Source organism: Saccopteryx bilineata, chromosome 4 (genome assembly GCF_036850765.1).
Source record: "Saccopteryx bilineata isolate mSacBil1 chromosome 4, mSacBil1_pri_phased_curated, whole genome shotgun sequence".
In the NCBI taxonomy this organism is placed as follows: Eukaryota; Metazoa; Chordata; class Mammalia; order Chiroptera; family Emballonuridae; genus Saccopteryx; species Saccopteryx bilineata.
Genome location: NC_089493.1, coordinates 189,528,722 through 189,534,406, shown reverse-complemented (window position 1 = coordinate 189,534,406; position 5,685 = coordinate 189,528,722).

The following is a 5,685-nucleotide window of genomic DNA, read 5'->3' as shown; positions in this document are numbered from 1 at the left end:
TCTCCTCCCGCGGTCTCGAGGTCGACTGGGGGCTGCCGCCTCTGTTGCCCCCTGGCGGGATCCAGGACGCACTGCAGGAAGGAGCCGCAGGTGGGTAGGGCGGTGGTCGGTCAGTCGGCCCGCATGCGCGCTGCCGCTCTGAGGGTCTGCTTCGGGAAAGGGCAGAGGAACCGGACCAAAGCTGCTCTGTGCTTGGACTGACTTGGATCTGCACCTACAACCTCTCTCAAAGGGTTCAGTTTACCCCTCTGTGAAATGGGCACAGAACTATTTAATCAGCAAGAATTCACTGTGCACTTTAATACGCCGGACACTATTCCAGGCGCTGCAACACAAGCTGAAAACAAGTCAGATCAGGGCCCTGCTCACATGGAGGTTACATTCTAAAGTGAAGAACTACGCTACACAAAAAAGTAAATCATCAATCTGTTTTAATTGCTAGGAAGATAATGTGGTGGAGTGATTTGGGACAGGGAAGCGCTCCACCTGATAGAGTGGGCGACATCTGTGTTAAAATTTTAAACAGCTAACCCGGGTGTAAGTTCTGAGGACAGGGGCCTTAACTGTTTTGTTTGCTTTTCCCTATAACCCCAGAACCTGAAAGCAGTGACCTCTAAATTTTTTTGCTTCTGTGCCCCATAAAAGTATTTATAAAATTCATACTACAGTGTAGATTTTTAAAAGCTGACATCTGAAAACTCTTGCCACACGTTGGACTGTTTTCTGGTGTGTTGCTTCTTGTATAAGTGCTTTCATGTATTTCCACCAAAACTGCAAATTTAGCTCACTCAGTTTCTGTGCCCACCATATAATGTCAAAAGTAATCTGAATCCTATTTACTTAATTTTTTAATCTAAAAGTTTGGCTTTATTATCTTTTAAATAAAACTGTTTATATGTCCCTGTGACACCTTTTCATTTCTAAATTATTTTTAACGTTTTAATTTATTGATTCCAGCGAAAAAGAAAGAAACATTGACTAGCTGTTCCAACCATGCACCCAGAGGTGAATTAAGGACAGTTGAGACCCCGGGTGCAGAAGAAAATATTGGGCCCCTTAAAAAAAAGAGGGAAAATAAAAATACATGTTAACTATATCTTTAAATAAATAAAAAATATCATGTACTATTAATATTAAAGCTGCACATATGAAACCAAACTTGGTGTCATTAGAAAAAAAGTGTTAAGTTGCGTCCCAGGGCGCACATCGGTGCACCCGCCGTTAAATCCACCTCTGTGTGCACCTATTGGTTGAGTCCTGCATGCGCCCCAACCAGGACCATACATACCTGCAACCCTAGTGCACTGGGACAACGCTCCAACCAACCTAGCTAGCTAGGGCTCATTTCTGAAATCTGAGAAAGCTGGAAGAGTTGGTAGATGGACAAATCAATGGACAGATAGATCTCCACCTTCAAGGCAAAGCAAGAAGTAAGGGTCATCTTTTTACTACGCTCCCTTTGCTTGGTGCTCAAGGATTTCACCATAAGAAGAAATGCATTCATGGAGTACCTTTTTTAGCTCCCATTAGTATAAACTCGGGGCCATGGGAGCGGTGTTATGCCTTTCCTTGTGAAAGAGGACATGTGAAGAGAGAATTGGGTAACTGAGTTTGCAGGCAAATTAATTTTAGGAAAGACTAGACAAAAATTCAACATTTGGAAATGGATTCTCCTAATGCATCCAAGCCCTCAGACCCCTTAAAATGCATTCCTATACCCCGAGGTCTTCTAGCCCAGCTTGAAAGACCCTTCAGCTAGAGTGGAGCTTGTCACTGGGCATTCCTTAAAAACCTATTAATGACTAGGAGGGTTCTATGCAGAGGTAGCAAAAGTGAATTATCTGAGGCCGGAATTAGGTTTATTCGAAAACAGGAAGGGTACTGGGCTTTGGCAGTGGTGGAGAGATGGGTAAAAGTGAGGCTTTCACTACTCTTGTTTCACCCAGAACCTTCCTCCTGATCGGGAACGACCAAGTGGAAGGAACCAGTTTCACCTCGGGGGCAGACATTTGATCTCATTCCTTCATCTCACGAATATTTACTAAGGACCCGTTTTGTGCAAGATCCAACGGAAAACAAGGCCAACGAGGTCCCTTCTTTAGGACGTCACCTTTTAGAGGGGACAGACAGGAAACAGTGCTCTAATGCCAACGACTTGTGGGAGGGCGCGTTGGAGGTGGCCCGGAATCAGGGCGGAGAGGGCTCTCCGAGCAGGGGTGGTGTGAGTGGAGGCCTGAATAGTGCTACAGAGAGGGCCGTGTGCGGATGGGATGAAGGCATGGAGGAAGACCACCTACCAGGCAGGAGCCAGATGCACGGAGGCTCTGTGGGGGGCTGAAGGAAAGAAAGGTCAGTGTGGCTGGAGTCTGATAAGCAGTTAGCTGCCCCCCCCCAATTCTTATTTATTGATTTTAGCTAGAGAGGAAGGGGTAGGGGACAGGAACTCCTGTCATTGCCCTGACCAGAGATTGAACGAGTAACCTCTGCACTTTGGGATGATGCTCTGATCAATTCGGCCAGGGCTCAAATCTTACTTGTTAGTTTTCTTTTTTTCAGACTTTATTCATTTTAGAGAGGAGAAAGAGAGAGAGAGAGAGAGAGAGAGAGAAGGAGGGAGGAGCAGGAATCATCAACTCCCATATGTGCCTTGACCAGGCAAGCCCAGGGCTCTGAATTGGCGACCTCAGCCTTCCAGGTCGACGCTTTATCCACTGCGCCACCATAGATAGGTCAGGCACTTAGTCTTCGTAAAGGCAGGAAGCCCCAAGATTGCCAGCAAGCACTCTTGACTCAGGGTGCACCAGGCACACTACAAATAGAGCAAGGATGCTGTTGACCTCTGGAGTGCCACCAGCAATTGCGAACGATTTGTAGTCAAAAGGTAACCCTTGATTTTTACGAACGGGACAGTCAGACCCAGTGAGGTTTACTGAGTGCTTTTCTCAGGCTCGCCTCCCCGTCCACCCCCTTTCTCCATGCCCCCATACAGAGAAACCACAGGATTTCACAACTTCATTCTTGAAAACCAAATGTTGCAAGTCCCTTCCATTAGCGACCACAAGCCTGTGAAACAGACACCAGCGCTGAAAGACAACGGGCACTTTGGAGTCCGAGGGGCGGATTCCAGCCTAGTTCTGGCCATTTATTATCCGAGTGACCTTGAGCAGGGCATTTCACATGTCTGCACTCTTGTTCCCTAAAGATTCTTAAGAAAACATGTGCACGATTCTGTCTGGAAGTTTATTTATTCTGCGAACAACAGGATGCATTGGTGGCTGGTCAGTGGCTGCTTATAGAGAATTCAGTGCCACGGCAGACAAGGGGCCGCCTGCCGTCTGAAGAGGTGGTCTGGTTCTCCCCACAAATGCCCCATCAGCTGAAGCCACAGGGCCACACACTTCTCGGGCAGGAGGATTTGTTGCATGTCGCCTCTGTCATACACAAGGAGGGCGTCTGGAACTCTGCTTCACGGAAGCTGCCGCCGCACGGTGTGAGGGGCTGACCCTTGCTTGGGATGCTGAACACAGATTAAAGGTGTGAGTGACTGAATCCCACTGCAGGGCCCTCAAGTGTTTATTGAGCACCCCCGGCTCGGTTCAGCAGGCAGACTACGAATCAAGCGAAGATGCGGTGGACCTCTAAGGTCAGTCAGTTCAGACCCCAAGCACGTCCCTTCTTTCCCCGCTTCTTCCATCTGCGTCTCTCTGCGGGGTTGGTCCCAGACGCTGGAACTATGGCGACTGGTAGCTTTGGGAAGAGAACCTTTGGGTGGCTGATGCAGGGGACGGGCTCTGAGCAGCCCAGCTAGGATCCCACGCCTATCCTCGGTCTACTCACAGTGGCCAGTGGGATGGGTCTCCTGACTGTCCAGCCTGGGTCGTCCGTGCCATCGCTGCTGCCAGGCTGTCAGCAGAACCAGCGGCTGCCTCAAGGCTCTGAGCTGTGCGGGTATGAGGACCACGGGACCAGCGCGGGACACAGCCCCTGTGCTCTTCGACATACTGCGATTGATAGGGGGTGTTGATACTCATTTGAAGAAACTGCAAAGCCAACCCTTCATGTGTTTGCTGAAATTTCATGAAGGAGGGTGTGTCAGACCCTGGGGTGTTCAGAGCCGGGACGCCTGGGAAAGGAGGAAGCCCGGGCTGGTGGTGAGACATTAGACGGGTAGTCGGAGGGAGGCCCGGCTCCTGAGAACCCTGGAAGCCATGTGGGGAAGAACAGATTCTATGCACCGTGGCTTCCCTCTACATAAGGAGAGAGAGCAGAGGAAGGAAGGCATGGGGGGGGGGCAGCCTCTGCAGCCGAGTGAAAGGGGCTCCCCTCGTCCAGCACCCCCCCAATGGTAGTACAGAGGGCCACGCCGGTCAGTGTCCCCTGCGGGACTTCCTACTAGGACGTGTCCACCTCTGTCTGGTCTTCACACACAGTACACCGGCTGGTCCGTCACACTGCGTTGTGCAAAGGCTGACAGTGAGCACAAGGATAAAAGCAGGTCTCTGGGCCCACCCCGGTCAGGCGAGGGTCTAGGAGTGTGCTGTGTTTTAACAAGCTGGCCCAAGTGGTTCTGACGTGGCCGGCGGTGCCGCCCACCCCGGTCAGGCGAGGGTCTAGGAGTGTGCTCTATTTTTAACAAGCTGGCCCAAGTGGTTCTGACGTGGCCGGCGGTGCCGCCCACCCCGGTCAGGCGAGGGTCTAGAAGTGTGCTGTGTTTTAACAAGCTGGCCCAAGTGGTTCTGACGTGGCCGGCGGTGCCGCCCACCCCGGTCAGGCGAGGGTCTAGGAGTGTGCTGTATTTTAACAAGCTGGCCCAAGTGGTTCTGACGTGGCCGGCGGTGCCGCCCAGTCCGGGCAGGTGGCACGGGTCCGTGTCGGAGGAAGGGACCCTGCCCCCGGTGTGCTGCAGGCCGACCTCCAGTCATCTGCAGCAGCCGCAGCTGAGCAGTCACATTCATTCACTGAGCAAATGAGCGGAGCAGGGGACAGAGAAACGAACCAAACCAGCGAAAACATCACCCGGCTGGATGGAGGTCGGGTGAGCAGGGGAAGGACTAGAGAGGAGGGAAGGGGAGAGTCAGACCCCCGGGAAACGCAGGTGAGGGGCGGGCTGCGGGGGTGGGGGGGAAAAAGAGAGAGGACATTCTTTCAAAAAGGCCACTTTATTGATGGAGATAACAAGAAAAGTTCTCCACAGCCCTCCCTCACTCACGTCAGTGGCTTCACTGGGCATCTGAGACCGGCGTGGGCAGGCCTGGGGGCCCGCGCCCCCTCAGGCGGCCACGTAAAAAACACGTCACAGCTCATGAAGATTCACAGACGTACCCCAGACTCCCTCCCCCCCGACGGTTCCTGTGCATTTTTAAAATATTGTACAAAATAGGCTACGTAGGAAAGGCCAGCTGTGCTGTGTTGTCTGCAGGACGTCCTTTTAGGATCCCCGTCCGCAAAACACGACTCACTTATGACAGTGACGCCTCTAGAAGGCAGAGCTGTACAAAAAACAAAAAAAACCTAAACGATTTTATTTTAAGAAGAGCAGCCAACCGAAGGCTGCTTTAATTCATTTAAATTTTCTTTCTCAAAAATACAATCCTAAATATACAAACTATACAATCTTGTCGTTTTAATGCTGGGTTTTTTTTGTTTGTTTTTGTATTTTTTTTTAATAATAATAGAACCCAAACT